General features: G+C 40.1%; 1 protein-coding gene across 3 annotated transcripts in view; it reads left to right on the top strand.

Moving 5' to 3' along the window:
- The window catches only part of CHD5 (chromodomain helicase DNA binding protein 5), a 2,140,358-nt gene that overhangs the window by 542,858 nt on the left and 1,579,984 nt on the right, over positions 1-17,516 (top strand). The gene's annotated exons all lie outside the window — the stretch shown is intronic.

Genomic DNA, 17,516 nt, shown 5'->3' with positions numbered 1-17,516 from the left:
GCACAGTGAATAGAAAATTTTAAAATAAGACATCTTTACCAGTTTTACTGAGCTGTGCTTTAAATTCACTGCATATTTTGAAGAAGGATTAAGTCATTACTATTTTTTTTGGTTTAAACACCTTTAAAAATTATCACTTAACACATATATACACATACATTAATAGAAAAGAAAACCAACCATATCAACATTATTTCTATTTAAACACATTATACATTGCACATGTCTTCTTTCTTTATAACAACTGTCTTTCAGTCCAGCATTAAGTAAATTGTTCAATCACTGCCTTTCCTTAAACCTCACCCCTCCTATTCGTGAACATTATTCTGCACTGTTCCCACTAATTCTATTTACTTCTTTATTCCTATTTTTAATAATTAAAAAAAATAATAATAATTTCAAGCACCAATGATAACCAGTGTTTATTTAATCAGATTCAACATTTGCAGCTAGTAATATTTCAGCTGTGCCGGGCAACTGGATTGCAAGAAGGCTGCCTGATTAGATAAGCACCCATATTTGCTATACTGCACCAAAGTCATAAAATCCTCATTTAGCCTCTTAGGAGCCCTCTGCTGTGGATAATGAATGATATTTTTATTTCTGAGTACCCTCATCCTCTTCACAAAATTATTGCATTCTCCAGTTCCTGTGCTCAGGGGTTTCTGCACCTGCTGTCAGCATATTCCAGTGTTACATGCCAAATCCTGGAGGAAAAAAAACAGCACTGCATTTGTTTTCTGATACTCACACATTTAGGTCTCAGTCTAAATTTTTATCACAGAAATTTCCTATATTTGATGCCTAAAACTTAAAACTTTTAAATGGTCCAACATTTTCCAGATCATCAACCAAGGCCCACACTGCCATTGTCTTTAAGGTTTACTATCATTTTAACAATCGCACAATGTTAAATTGCTAAATAATGCAACCAGAAGGTTGCAAGACAAAAATGGTGGAACACTACTTGTAAGAACAATGTTGAACATTAGATCTCTTGACCTGCATGGACACAGGAACAAGTGCTAACATGGGTCCAGAAGGGGGGGACAAGTCGGGTGCTCATCAGTCTCATCTTGAGAAGTTCTGGTCACGTTAGTTAGTGATTTGACTTCGTAACTATCGCTAAAATTATAGTAAACCATATGTACTGCTTGCGAGAGGATCTTAAGGTAAGGGAGTGCTCAGATGTGAGAGTTTTAGCTTGGACACCTGAAAAAGACATGAGAAGCTTAAGGTCCATCTAATGCCTCATAGGATGGGGAATTTAGAGGATAGTGTATACAGGGATCAGCAGTATGGTCACTTTCTCTACTGGGGCAGGGAGATGAAGCAAAGAAAGAAGTAACAATTTCCTTTTAATTAGGTCAGTGATTTCAAGTGTGAGAGATGTAGGTATTTACTTAAACTAGAAGTAAAGTTCTCCATGTAAAGTGGTAAGTGTGTACCCCTAGCTCAGAAGTTTCACAAGGATACTGGCCTGTTCAACCCCAGCAGTCTTTTAACTCTGTATGTGCTTCAAAGCACTACACCATATACAGAGTTACAAGGCACAAGTCACAGGGAAGCAAATAAATAACTTTGTTCCATCTCTAAAATCAAAACAAACCATAGTGGAAAAGACCCATTAGTTAGTGACTATAATTAAACTTACTGATTCTGCACTTACAAAATCACAAAAGAGAAAGTCACAGTGTCCTGCCTTCTGGAAGCTAAGATAAGGGATGTAACTCTTATCACACTTTTCAGCTACCAAACCAGGATCGAAACACTAAAGATGGAGGAGTTGCCATATTCACCAAGGATATTCACACCACCAGGTTAGTTGCCCAACACATTGCGTCTGAAATTCTCCAGGTGCAACTAACACTAGGTAAGACTGGAATCCAAACTGTAGCTTGCTACAGATCCCCTACCATGCCCCAAGATTCTTACTACACCTTTCTAAACATACTGGAAAATATTAATATACAACCAAACACCCTAATACTGGGTGATTTCAACTACCCTGTCATTAACTGGGAAAACTACTCATGCACCAACACCTTTGCCCAATGGTTCTTGGAATTCATAAATTCCAATGCCCTGGATCAACTAATCCATAGTCCCACCAAGAGCTCCAATATCCTAGACATGGTCATTACCAACATGGGAAATCGATGCTCCACACCTATGGTCACCCCCTCGTTAGTCAGGTCAGACCATAATCTAATTACCCTTAACATCCACATTCCAGCCCACCCCCCCAGTAAGGAAACCTCCATAATAAACTTCATGCTACTCAAGTCAGAAGTTACAAACTTCATGACACCCATGCAGACGGGAACTGAAAGTTCGACTGCTGAACCCTTCACTAAGGCACTGTATGAGCACATCCACTCATGCATGAATCGTGTCATCCCAATAGAACCAAGATGCTCTTCTCCAAAAAAAGGAAGCCAATCTGGTGGTCCCCTGCCATAAACAAACTTTACAACAAAAGGAAAAAACTGTTGCAGGAAAGAGGAAAATCCCAGGATGCAAAAAACTCCCTTACCAGCCTCAGTAAGAAACTGAGATCCCTCATAAAATCCTCCAAAGCTAGTTATGAAAATAAAATTGCCAAAGATTCCAAAGACAACCATAAGGCATTCTATACCTATGTCAAGAATCTAAATGGCAATGCTCAGATCTGCTCTGAGCTACAACAGAATGGCATTAAATATACTGATCCCAAGGATATTGCCAATATCCTGGCAGATCGATTCAGTGCCAATTTCACCCCACTCTCACCCCCTAAATGGCCCATCTCAATACTGGAAGATTGCCAAGTTGTGGTAATAACAGCCGCACAGGTAAAAAACGCACTCTCCAAAGCTAGGAATACAGCATCCATGGGACCAGATGACATCCCGGGCTGTGTACTACATGAACTACAAAATGAACTGGCACCTCACCTAAGTGTCTTGTTTAGTCATACCCTCTCCTCAGGCTTCGTGCCCACTGAGTGGCGCACGGCTACAGTTATCCCACTCCACAAGGGGGGATCCACCTTGGATCCCGGGAACTACCACCCCATCAGTCTGACAAGCCTGATCTGCAAGGCCATGGAACGTATTATCATGGAACTTATAAACAAAGACATTGGCAACCTTAAAACATTGGACCCCACCCAGTTTGGGTTCGTGAAGGGCCAATCTTGTCTCCTGAACCTTATTGACTTCTTCAGATCAGTCTCCAGAGCCGTGGACAAGGGTAAGGCAGTCCACACAGCCTATCTGGACCTCGCCAAGGCCTTTGACACCATCCCCCTCTCTGGAATCATAGTTAAACTTACTAAGCTGGGCATTAATCCCTACGTCACTTGATGGGTTGCCAACTGGCTTACTGACAGAACCCACACTGTAAAAGTAGCTGACTCCAAATCCAGCTCCAGACAAGTGACAAGTGGAGTACCTCAGGGTTCAGTCCTGGGACCTCTCTTATTTGACATCTACTTCTCTGAAGTACAGGCCAACACTAAGGGACTCTGGCTAACAAAGTTCACAGATGACTGCAAACTGGGAGCCATTATTGAATCCCCAAATGATGTGGATACTCTACAAAAGGGCCTTACAGAAACAGATGCTTGGTGCCAGAGCCATGGGCTCAAGCTCAATGCCAAGAAATGTATAGTTATCCCCTTTGGGAAAAAACATGTACCCGGGAATTATCACATAGGTGGCAGTACACTAAACACCGAAAGTGTGATAAGAGACTTAGGGACACAGGTGGACAGTGGTCTCACCTTCAATAACCACATCGCCACAACAGTCAGGAAACCTTTCTATGTGGCACACCTCATCACTAAGTGCTTTTCATCGAGAAAAAAGGAGGTAATTGTCCCACTGTACTCATCCCTCATTAGACCCATTATAGAATACAACACCCCATTTGGTATGTACCTCTCAAGACATCTGCAACAACTGGAAAAGCCACAGAAATACCTCACTAAAAGAATCACAGGCCTAAAGCAGATGGCCTATGCTGACCGCCTTAAAAAACTCCAACTATACTCTGTCGCATATCATCTACTCCAAGGCTATCTCTGCATAACATACAAGGCCATGTCAAACCCAGAGCTGTTGGACATGCTACACTTAAAGAAATCCCAATCCCTCAGAGCCACACGCTCCAGGGATCTAAATCTTGTCATCACAATAAACAAAACATGCTGGAGGGATAGGTTCCTGACCCAGAGACTCCCCAGACTCTGGAATAGACTGCCCATACATGTCAAGCAGAGCGCCTCTTTGGCCGTCTTTAAAAGGAACCTTGATGATTGGATGGGAGAAAGGAAATTCACCCCGGGGATCACGTCAGTCGCCCTGCTAGAAAGGACTCCAGGGAAGTAAATAGTGTTGGAAGAAATAGCCAGGGAATTGTTATGGCTAGGCTTGTATAGGCCCAAGGGCCGATAGCCTAGTACCAACCTATGAACTAAGGCCTTTAAGCATATCCAGGGATCGCATAATGATTTTGGCTTTGCAGTTGTGCTTGTCAGCCCTGAGCTCACCTGTCTGCTCATAACTGGCAGTGGAGTTTTTACAGTGTTGAGTTGCCAGCCCGGTGCCCAACCTTCCACAGAAGACACACACGCACACACACACACACACACACACACACACGCCTAGAGCCAATTTAAAGTGTCCAATCCACCTACAGCATGTCTTTGGGATGTGGGAGGAAACTAGAGCAAACCCATGCGACCACAGGGAGGACATGCAGACTCCGCACAGAAGGCACCCCAGCTGAGGATTGAACTGGAGAACCTTTTGCTGTGAGGCGGCAACACTAACCGCTGCACCACCGCAGCCGCCCTGCAGAAGAGATTCACATCAATGCTGGTAAATAGCAGGATGCACTAGACCTTCTTCATGTCCAAGTAACTATCAGAAGAGTCCCATACCGTATATTACCTGGCTATAGAACTTCCTCTATGACACAAGAAAGCCATGGTGCCTCTCTTCAGGAACTAGAATCACTCAGTATTAAACCCAGTACCATTTTCTAGGTGAATTAAACAATCCGACTATAGACTGGGAAACGTACACCCACACTAGTGCATAAGCACTGGACTTTGTCAATAGAAATGCCCTGGAATAATTAGTCAGAATACTGACTTGGGGGACTAGCATCTTGGATCCTGTCCTTACTGATATGGGAGCATCTTCCATCGTCCCTTGCATATCTTCACCACTTGTTAGGTCCGATCATAAAGCAGTATCCTTCAAAATAAAACTGGAACCAGGGATCAAGGTACTTAGACAAACTACCTTCTTCTAAGTGATACATTGGTAAACTTCAAATCCCCCAAAAGCCCAGTTAACTCCACTGAATACTCAGAAACGTACACCATCACTCTATACCAGCATGTAAACAGCTGTATAGATGGCAGCTGTAACCCATAGGAACAAGTGCAGGGTAAACCCCAGAAACAAACCCACATGGTGTAACCATAATATCAACAAGCTTTATAATTAAAGGAAATAATTTTGACCAAAAATAAAAAGAGAAATTTCCAGAATGTTAGAGCCCTTGTCACTAAAATAAGCAAACAACTCAGGAGCTTAATGAAATCCACTTAAGCCAAGTTCGAGGTTAAAATAGCTATCAAAGCCAAATATAATCACAAGGCATTTTTTTAGTTATGTTTGCAATCTTAAAAGCAGAATATAGCAATGTGCTGAGCTGATTAATAATGATGTTACTTTTTATGAGACTGAACATATAGTGAACCTACTGGCCACTAAATTTTGTTCTAACTTTATTCCTCTCTCCCCTCCATTTGTCCCTCAACATATACTCAAAACTGACTTGCCTCCAGTTATCACACAAGACCAAGCCTTAAAAGTGCTATCAAATGCTTAAAAAATACTGCACCAATGGGTCCTTACACTAGCCCTGGAAGCATCTTAAGTAACATGAAGTGCAATTTATCCACGCCCCTGACAACAGTGTTCAATCTCAGCCTCCGTACAGGTTTTGTACCAATCTAAGTTTAAAAGTGTTTATGTCAGCTTGTTGTGAGTTGCTGCTGTTCATGCGGGGGGTGCCCTGTATAGACACATAACCCTTGAAACTTAGTTTTTCCCTAGACAACTGTCATTGGAACCCTTCCAAGCGTTCCTGCTGCACTAGGAGCAATTCAGCTGCACACTGAGCATGTTTCCGCACATATCATCCCTAGCCTTCACAAGAATAAGCCCCTTTGGTAGTCCTAGTGCATAATTTGGTCACACTAGCCTACTCACTTCCCCAATAGTACATACAGTAAAAACCTGCTATAATGGACGGGCAGATTCCCATCATCTCCACGGCCAGCCTGATTGACATGGTCATCCTGAGGCAAAGTAGCAATTGTCTCATTTAGACTGACAACCACTTACTCCTAAAACAAGCACTCTGTGTGAGAGATGTAATTGCACTGTGAAATTGGAGGCAATACTCTCACATAATGACAAACCAGACATCAGACAGCTTGTCAGCACACATAGTTCACCTCTCACACAAAATAAGGACTTGACACATAAACCCACATATACGGAGGTACTCATTAAAAGTCTACCAAAAGATTGGAGACCTCCCAAATGTAAACCACTTGCACACACTGCAAAGCAAATAGAAACCACTCCACATAATAAACACACACCAGTGTCTCAGCAAACAAGCCTTTAAGGCAAAACACCTCAAAACCAAATGTACTGGTCATAGGAAGCTCCATAGTGAGACACACAGATGTCCTTCTCACCAGGCTGGACAAGGAAAGGGTCACTGTTAGCTGCCTGTCAAGTACCAGGCTCCATCAAGTCATGCAAGCACTCGAGTCACTCAACAACAACTACAGGTATGATTCTGTCATAGTCCATGTTGGGGTGAATGACTTGAGATGTACCTCTCTGGACTATATGAAGAGAAACATGACTGAACTCTCAGATTATGTGTCCCAGGCAGGTATGAGCCTAGCCCTAAGCAGCATACTACCTTCAGCTAAGATGATGCCATAATATAAACAAAAAAAGATCAACTTTAGCAATTGGCTTAGCTTCTGGTGTCAGTCCAAGGGGATCCAGTATCAGTCAGCCTGGGAAAACATGGTGGACAGGCCATGCTGCCTTGCCAGAGATGGTCTGCACCTGTCTCTTCTAGGCTTTTGGATACTAGCAAAGGCTTTTGCCTTCCCTGTAGTGCCTTTTTTAGGCAATGTCACAACAACAAAACTCCCAATGTAACAAAATCCTCTTTAGATAAACTCAGGGTTCTGTAGCTTAATGCTACGAGTCTATATAGGAAACTGAACTCCCTGGAAGCACTCCTCATCTTGGAAGATGCTGACATCTGCGCAGTCACTGAGACATAATTCAAAGCTGCAGAGAGCATTCCGGCCATGCAAGGCTGCAATACCTTCCACACATTCAGACCATAAACTGACCATGAAAGAACCAAAGGTGGTGGTGTATCCATCTTCATTAAGGTCAAGTACACCTCGAGACTGGTCACACAATGTGACTCTCTCAAACTACTCCATGTCCAGTTAACTTTAGGCAAAACACCCTACCTCATCATTGCTAGGTATAGGTCCCCCACCATGGACCATGAAAAGCATACCGCATACCTGGAATTACTGGAGTCACTTGCCATACAGTATGGGTGACTTTAACTATTCTTCAATTGACTGGGAAACATATATAACCACAAACATGCTTGCCCAGAGGTTCTTGGACTTTGTCAATACAAATACTCTGGAACAGATAGTCACTACCCTCACAAGGGGCTCAAATGTCCTAGATGTAGTACTCATCAACTCCCCCTGTGTGATGCCCTCCTGGTAAATTCAGACCATAAATCAGTCTCGTTCAACGTATCTGTAAGACCTGACACCCGTCCAGGAACAAAAAAACAAAAAAGTTTTTCCAAAACAAACTACCGCCTACTAAGTGGTGGTATAAAAATTTTCAAACCCCCCTCAATCACTGACAACACTGACTCCTATGCAGAGATATTTGCAGATGCCCTGTATAACTACTTAAGCAGCTGTATAATTCTCAGCTGTACCTTATCAGATCAAAACTAGGTCCTCCTGAAAAAAACAAACTGGCCTGGTGGACATCAAGTATAAACAGGTTATATAACAAGAGGAAAAAAATGATCTCTAAAAAAAGAGAGAACTGACTCAGAAGAGGAAGAATTCCCTCCACAGCTTAAACAAACAAATCAGAAATCTTATCAAGTCCTCCAAAGCTAATTAAGAAGCTAAAATAGCATCCCTAGCTAAGGATAATCACAAGGCATTCTTTAACTATGTCCGAAATCTGAAAGGGAATGCCCAACTATGTGCTGAACTGGTAGTGGATGGTACCAGTCATACTATATCTGAGGAAATTGCCAACCTGCTAGCTGACAGATTTGGTGCAAACTTCACCCCCTGTCCTTGCCAGCCATACCCCAAAGCATACTTGTCACCATTCCTCAACCTATTATCTCTAGAGAACCGGTCATATCTGCACTCTCCAAAGCCAAAAAATACACCTTCAATGGGACCAGATAATATCCCAGGTTGCATACTAAACAGTCTAAAACCGGTCTCAGACCCATTTGGTGCCCTCTTTAACTACAGTCTGAGAACTGACTATGTTCCAACAAATAGGAGAACAGCAACAGTAATCTTCCTGCACGAAGGGGGCCATCATCCAACCCTGGGAACTTTAGACCCATAGGCCTGACTAGCCTCATCTGCAAGGACATGAAAAGCATCATTATGGACCTTATCAGCAAGGACATAGGCGATCTTCAAACTCTAGAACCAACTCAGTTTGGATTCATGAAGTGTAGATCATGCCTCTTGAACATGGTAGCCTTTTTTGAGAAAGTCACCAAAGCTCTGGATGTGGGAAAGATAGTGCATACTGCCTACCTTGACCTAAACAAAGCATTTGACATAGTTCCCCACTCAGGTATTATAGAGAAACTCTCCCAACTGGGAACTGACCCTTACGTCACTAGATGGGTAGCCATTTGGCTCACTGACAGAACATGTACTCTCAAGGTTGGTGACTTCACATCTAGCAGTAGACTAGTCACCAGCGGCATACCACAGGGATCTGTGCTGGGCCTGTTACTGCTCATAATTTATTTCTCGGAAGACCAGGCAAATGCAGATCGCCTATGGCTGACCAGGTTCACTGATGATTTCAAACTGGGTTCAATCACCGAGTCCCCCAACAATATTAACATACTGCAGAAGGAGCTAACGCAGACAATGATTGGTGCCAAAGCCACAAATTAAAGCCAAACACAAAACAAATGCATAATTATTCCCTTTGGAAAGCTGCTCCCTGCTAATTACACTATTGACAGCACCCCTTAAGTTCAAACCCAGTGGTATGAGATCTGGGTAATCTGAACTTCGACCACCAAGTTTCCACAGTGGTGAGGAAAGCCATCACTGTAGCACATTTCATAAGTAAAGGCATTGTGACTTCCAAGATAGCTGCACATTGAGTAACAGCTTAACTCTAGCTCTGCCAGTGTCAGAACAGAAACTCAACAGAGGAAAGCAAGAAGACTTTTGGGTTATGGGTTAATTAAAGTAACTGGCTAATAAGTGTCCTACCTGGATACCAGGAAAAAAATAGAAAACACGTGGAAAAAAAATCAGCTACAAAAAGTAAGGTAGGAAAGTTCACAACTGTTCAGCAAAAAGCAGTGTAACCTCCAGACATGACTTCCAGTAACCTACAGGAAGATATAACACAACTGCACACAGACCTGGTTAAAATAAATGAAACAGTGATGGAGTATATCAACACAAACAACAAAAGGATGGAAAAAAATGGAAGATGCTTTAAACAGATATTCAGATGAGATGATAATGCTGCAAAAATCAGAGGCTGAAATTAAGAAAAGGCTGGCTGAATATGAAACTGCTCAGGATGAGGATTTTCTAAAAATAATAAGACAGAACATGTAGGGAAAATCTGAGATTTTCAGCTATACCAGAGAAGCTGGAAGGAACAGACTACATTAATTTTATGAAAGCACAAATAAGCACCTAGACTGGTATTCCACAGCAAATGTTAGCCGAAAGAGCACATTGTGTGTATGCTCCAAACCTGGTTATGAGAACGCAACCTAGGCCTTTAATAGTAGAGATGCAATCCTACCAGCAGAAGGAATTGATTCTGACAAAACTATGGCAGAAGAACAAAATACTAAAAGTGGGAGACAGCAGTGTTTGTATAGAATGATTACTCATTGTACACTGGGCAGAAGAGGAATAAATTCATCCCACTATTCAAGCTATGTCAAGATGCAAGTGTAAGATTCAAACAGCTGTATCCAACTGTCCTCAAGATATTTTTCCCTGGAGGGACAAAATCATTTCTTGATGAAGTATAGGCTAAGGAGGAAATACAAAAAGTTTGTCCAACAAAAATGAGCTGTAAAACAGAAGGGAGATTCTGCTTCATGTTCTTCTGGTAATAAGGACCACAGGAAAAACTGTACCTGTGAAACCTTTTCCACTGTTTCAATGGAAAATGTTGGAGAGAAGGAAAGGACCACGAGGGTTGACTAGAAGAATCGAGAGTATGCTCAAAATGAAGCAGAGACAAGAATTTGGAGATGGAGATGAACAGTAATAAAACCAGTAACTTAATGTGGGATTATGATGCAATAATTATATTTGTGAAAGAAAATATGGAAATATTGAACTTTTTCAGAATTTGTTGAACTTGTGGGGGACTCTAAAGTATATGCCCTACATCATGTCATTAATGTTCAGAAAAATGCTTTCGGGAGGGGAAGAGAGGGGAGAAAGTTAACTGTAAGTAAAGAAAACTTTTTTTCTTAATAGTACTGTTTTTGTGGTGTATGCTTTTCTTTACATGCTATGAAGTTTCCTTAGTTATTTTAAGTGTAATTGGGATTGTAAATAGGTACTGCTATTATTTTTTTCCTTTCTTTCTCCCTTCTCTCTTCTTGTTCAGTTTTAAGAAATGTAGGCACTGCAATTAAAAAAAAAGCCTGGTTAAAAGAGCATGACAAAAGAAAAATGAATATGCTTTTTCTCATTTTTGCATGGGGAATAACTGGATTAAGGGCCTTTGATTTAATAACAAATTTTAAGAGAAAGCAAGTACATGAAATAGAATAGTGAATCTTATGAGGCTTTTTTCTAACAAATGAATGTATGCTTAGTAGCAATTCTTTATCTGGCCCTTATGTCTCCATGGAACGATCTGATAAAGAGGAAATTGACTGCCTGGTTCTCATGTCTCCATGGAGACAATCTAATAATGAGACATTGGTTATAGTTTGGTGGAGAGTGATTGGTTAGGGAAAACAAGGAAAATAGAAGCTGGCTAGGAGATAATGTTCTCTGAAAACATTCAGGAGTTTCCCAGGTGGGAGAGCTATAAAGATAAGACAAAACCAGTTAGCTCTTAGTAGAAGCACAGAAGCCACCATACATCTTAGCATGGATAACCTTTCTTTTAGGTTAATTCAAGTCTATGAGTGTGGCTGTCATTTTGGGACATTTGTTCCTTTTAGGAAGGTAAAACTTCAATATTTGAAGATGTACATAGTTTTGTGTGCTAGTATTAAATTAATATATTTTAGGAGGGTATTAGTTTTTTTTGTGGGTTTTCAATACAACAAAACGTTTTGTAATGTGGCATAGGCTCAAAAAGATATGACAAGAAACCACTATATAAAAGTTCAACCTGCCAAAAAGTGTATGCATGTAACACAAAAGCTGGAACTAGATATTTAACAAAGAAAGGTGTTGTACATAAATGATGGGAATAATAACTTTTTAATACAATGATGCTTTCAAGTTTTTGAATGTTAACGGTCTCACAGATATATACAGAAAAGAAAGAATAGTGAACTATATTTAAAAATGTAGAGTGCAAATAGTTGTGTTACAGGAGACACACTTGGAAAGAAATTAACATGTGAATTTGATAAAGAAAGGTTTATAGGGTGGTTATTCAGCTGAATATCTGGGACAAAGGAAAAGAGGAGTACTTGTATTAATTGCAGCAGGAGCTCCAATAGTGATAGAAGAGGATAACAAAGATAATAATAGGATATTTGTAGTGCTAAGGGGATACTGGCAAGGGAGGAGGATTACACTGGCAGATATTTATATTCCACCTAAAATTGCTATAATGGAGCTTAAGAAAATTCTGGGAGAAATAATCAGTTTTCAGCAAGCAATATTACTTATAGATTGTTGTTGTTGTCTTTCGGCTTTTCCCGGTTAGGGGTCGCCACAGCGGAACTCCGGTCTGCTAATGATTGGCAGTAGATTTTGACGAACACCGAGGTGCCAGCTCGACATTCAACCTTCAATGAAGGCACGCCCATTTACGCATGTCTTTCGAACGCCCACCCAACTGGGGGGAGGACATGTAAACTCCACACAAAAGGCACTCCCTGCACTCCAGCCGAGAATCGAACGGGAGAACCTCTTGCTGTGAGGCAACAACACTACCACTGTACCACCGCAGAAGTAAGGAATATTACTTATAGGTGGGGACTTGAATTTGATTTGCAGCAGTGAAGATGTGTCGGGGGGGGGCAGAAGGGAAATTACAACAAAGGAGGGTATGTTTTTGAAGACATTTATGAAAATATTTGGTATGGAAGATGTAAATTCAGTAATAGGAATTAGGAGTGAATTTACATATTATTCCCCAAGATATAAAGACTGGGCTACGGTAGACAGAATTTACATTACACAGGAACATGTGCATTTAATTGAAGGTCTTGATAACATGCACCCAATTACTTTTTCAGATCATGTGGCAATAATAAATAAAATAAAAACAACAGGGTAATGAAATAAAAATGAGGCAGTGGTGTTTTCCCAACTATCTGTTGAAAAGAGAGGAATTAAAGGAAAGGGTAGTGGAGATTATTCAGGAGTTGTTCGAAAGGATGGAAATTACTTCTGAAAATGTAGGTTGGGAGTGGGATAAAATTAAGGTGGAGTTTAAAATAGGGTGGAAATAAAAGAAAGGGAACTATGGTTAAGAAGTAACATTAATTCTTTAGAGGGACTGACAAATGTTAAAGTATTGTAGAATAGAAGGAATCTCACAGAACAAGAAGAGGATCAACTCCAGAATGCTAAGCAGAAAATAAGGGATTACCTCGATAATATACACAAGTTTAGAAAGATTGCTGTTAAGCAACTGTTTTTTGATAATAACACTAGAACACAAAAGCTTTAAGACCAACGACTCGGGCAACTGAACGTAGAAAGGGCTGTTGCCAAGCTTAGGGAACCTATAACAAGGAAGGTAACAAGGGATCCTCTAGAGGTAAGGTATTAGAAATATTTAGGAAATTCTATGAAAGTCTGTACAAAACAGAGAAATATTGAAATCAAGAAAAGATACAAATGTAAATGTTTATGGAAGAATTAAATATGCAAATGTTAGAGGTAGATGAGGCTCAATTACTAAAGGTTAGGTTAGGATAGGAGGAGATGAGATAAAAATTGTGATGTATAACCAATCTACTGGAAAGACCCTAGGAATAGTTGTATTCCTGTGGAAGTTTGGAAGCTAGGGGGGAAAAACTGATAAAGATCTGGAAGGTTTTGTTTAACAGCATTTTAAGAGGAGGAGGAGAAGTACCAATATCCTGGAAGAAAGCAGTGGTAGCTGTAATACATAAAGAGGGTAAAGATCCATCAGATCCAGCTTCATACAGGACCATTTCAATACTAAACCATGATTATAAAGTGTTTGTGTCTATAATGGCTAAAATAATGGCAAAATAATGCCAAAATTGATAGATATGGATCACTGTGGTTTTGTGGAGGGGGGAGGCAAATATTTGACAACATCAACAGAACACTGATGATCCAGAGGGATGCAGAATGTAAGAAAATACCATTGTTGTTGGTGGATCTTGATGCAGAGAAAGCATTGGATAGTGTAAGCTGTAACTGTATGAGCAGGGCAATGGAAGCATTTATATTTCCTGAAAAAATTGTAAGGTTAAATAGGAAGATACATGAGGGATGGGGGGGAAAATTAAAGTGATTGGAGTCCTCTCTGATAATTTCTACTTGAGGTGAGGAACCAGGTAAGGGGTTCTCTTTCTCCGTTGTTATTTACATTATATTTAGAACCACTGGCAAAGAAAATAAGGGACTCAGAAATTCAAGGATATAATTGGTATGGTAGTCAAAAAAGCTTGCTCTGTTTGCAGATGAAATTCTTTTATGCCTGACAAAACCAGAAAGAGACATTACAATGTTGTGGAACATTTTGAGACAGTTTCATATCTTTTTAGGATGTAAAATGAATTAATCTAAAACAAAGGCAGTAGCAGTAAATTATGTTCCCACAAATGAATTGGTTCAGCACTATCCATATTTATGGGGACATGATAAAATGAAGCATTTAGGAGTATGGATTAAAAATTGTTCTGGTATGACAGCTAAGGAGATGTGGGAAGAGACTAAACAAAAGAAAATACAAAAAATGAGAAAATGGAAGCTTTGTTATATGAATATGGATAGTAAGATACAAGCAGTTAAAATGTTTTTAGTCCCTTTAGTCCTATACACAGTTCAACCATATTTTTTATCAACCAGAGGAAAAGCAGTGGATAGCAATTAATAAAGAGCTGAAAGACTTTATCTGGGAGGGGAAGACTGATAGAGTCCAGTCGGTTATGCTGATTCTTCTAGTAGAACAGAGCAGATTGGGATTACCCAAATTGAAGAGGTAATTCAGAGCTACACAGTTAAGGCTCCTCTACATAGCACAAGCAGAAAATTATAAGTCAAAGTGGAAAGGGATGATGATGAAACAGGGGAAGCTCAAGAAACAAGGAGAGACTGGGATTTTGGATTCGGGCCTTTAAGGAGAATAACAATAATCATACATAATATTATAGCCATAAAGTAGCAGAAAGTATCCTAAGAACAAAGCCAACATGGGATTGGAGAAAGGAGATTCTGCTGATAGGGATGACTGCAATTAGGGATATAGACAGTAGGCAAGAGAGGGCTGGAATTTTTGGAGAAAACCAGCAAAGGAACCAAGGTATTGGGAGCAAATAACTAGTGATGGAAAGATGATAAAATGGGAAGATGCCAACAATTTATTTGGACTGCAGGTTAGAGATTGCCTTCCCTATCAAGGATTGATATCAGAGTATAGGCAAAGGGAAAGAAATGGGGGTCCTAAATGAAAGACCAGCACTGGTAGAGTTTTTAGTAGAATCTAAAACAGAAGTGGCCATTAAAAAAAGAATAATTAGTAGAGCATATAACATATTGCATGATAAGTATAAGAATCAGTCAGAGGGGTTAGGAAGGATTGGGAAAAAATACTGGATAAGCAAGTCACAAAGAAACAATGGGAGGATATATGTATGTCTCCTATATATGCAACAAAATGTAGAAGATTTAGGATTTTTTGATTGGAAATGTTTACTCAGATATTTTTATACCCCAAGTAGCATGCAGAGAACTTTTCCACAGGTAGACAGCAAATGTTGGAGGTGTAACAGGGAAGAAAGAGGTAATTAGGAACATATTTTCTGGGAGTGCAGTTAGTTGGCAGACTTTAAGGATTCCTTCCGGGGTGCACGGTCAGAGATGCTGGGTGGGCAGATTGGTGTGACAAGGAAGATGATTTTTTCTGAGCTATGATAGAGAATTGGAATTGCCTAAACATAGTAAGGCCTTGTTAAGTCTAATTATCATGGCTGCCAAAAAAAGCAATTACTAGAAAATGGAAATCAAAATCCAAACCAACTATACTAGAAGTAGTGAATATAGTAACAGAGATAAAACAACTGGAATTGAGATCTTTAGAAAAGGGTAGGAGCAAATTACATAGGCAAAATGGGAATTGTGGGAACAAAGTTTTAATATCCACTACTTCTTCAGAATGATAAATAATGCCTTATTTAAACATTCTCTGTGCTAGAAGTGGTTCAATCAGATCTTAGAGGTGGTTGAATGAAGCCATTAATATTAAATGTTTTAAAAACAATGGGTTGAGCATTGATAAACATACTGTTACAACTTCTTCTCTGTTTAAATAACTATAATGGTTATTGATTGATTTTATCATTCTGAAGTTAATTGTGGGAACAATGCATACAGGGGAGGAATGAGGTTTAAAAGAAGTCAGGACATAAATGAGCTATGTAATGTTTGACTGAAAATGATTGGGTAGATCATAAGTGGTTTATAATGTTTGCAACTGGGAGTGTGTCAGTATGGCTTATTATGTAAAATGCTTGCAACTAGGATTGTGTTGGTGTGATTTGTTTTCATTTATATAAATGTATGATTGCCTATGTCATAAGTGATGGTTCAATAAAGATGTTTCTTGTTTAAAAAAGGGCAGAAATTTAAAATATAAAGTGGTAATTCAATAAAGATGTTTAAGGAAAAATAAGTAAAGGCATTGCATCCAGGTCTAGAGATATTATAACTCCATTGTACCCAAATTTGTCAGACCAATAATTGAGTACACTGCTGCCTTTTGCATGTACATTACCAGACACCTGCAACAACTGGAGAGACTCCAGTGGTTTCTCACCAAGAAAATACGGGGCTTCCAAACCAAGACCTGTGTGGAAAGACTGAAGGCCCTGTCACTGTACTCTGTATCCTATAGTTGCAAAGAGGCAACGTGTGCCTGGCCTACAGGGCAGTCTCTGAATCTGCTTTAATGAAAATACTGCAGATTTGCAAATCAAATGGCACAGAAGTCACTTGCTCTAGTGATCTCAACCTTGTCTGTAACATGAACAGAACATGCTGGAGAGACAGGTACATCTCCCAGAGACTGCCACTCCTGTGGAATAAACTCTAGATTCATAAGGAACAGAGATCCTCCCTGACCCCATTCAAAACACAAGCTAGCTAAATGGATGGGTGACTGCACATTCACTCTTGGGGTGGCACCCATGCCCCTCATGGATAGAGGTAGCCAGAATTGACCATAGACTCTCTCTGTGAATATCACTTAACTAAACAAGGACAATTGGGGCAACTTGGGATAAGGATGGCTAGGCTTGTAAGTGCTTTAGAGCCATTAGCCAGTAACCGCCTATCAACTTATGAATTTAGAATAGCTATAATAAATTTGCTGCATAAGGGAAAACCTTCTATGAACCCAGACAATTACAGACACATGCGTCTGACCATCCTCATATGTGAAGTCATGGAAGTAACCAGTCAGGTCATATGGAATATCCAAACACTGTACCCATCTCAGTCTGGATTTGTCAAGGGCAGGTCATGCTTACTTATCCTGGTAGCTTTTTTTTTTTTTAAAAAGTCACTAAAGCAATGGATGAAGGCAAAATGGTACACACCACATACCTCAACCTAGCCAAAGCTTACACAATTTCTCATTCAGGTGTAGTAGAAAAGTTAAGTAAACTGTGAATAACCCCCACTGTCAACTGCTGGATTTCCAACTGGCTCACAGATAGGAGGCAGGAAA

This window comes from Protopterus annectens, chromosome 2.part1, assembly GCF_019279795.1.
Source record: "Protopterus annectens isolate FY-2018-M chromosome 2.part1, PAN1.0, whole genome shotgun sequence".
Classification (NCBI taxonomy): domain Eukaryota; kingdom Metazoa; phylum Chordata; order Ceratodontiformes; family Protopteridae; genus Protopterus; species Protopterus annectens.
This window is presented reverse-complemented; position numbering and strand designations above follow the sequence as displayed.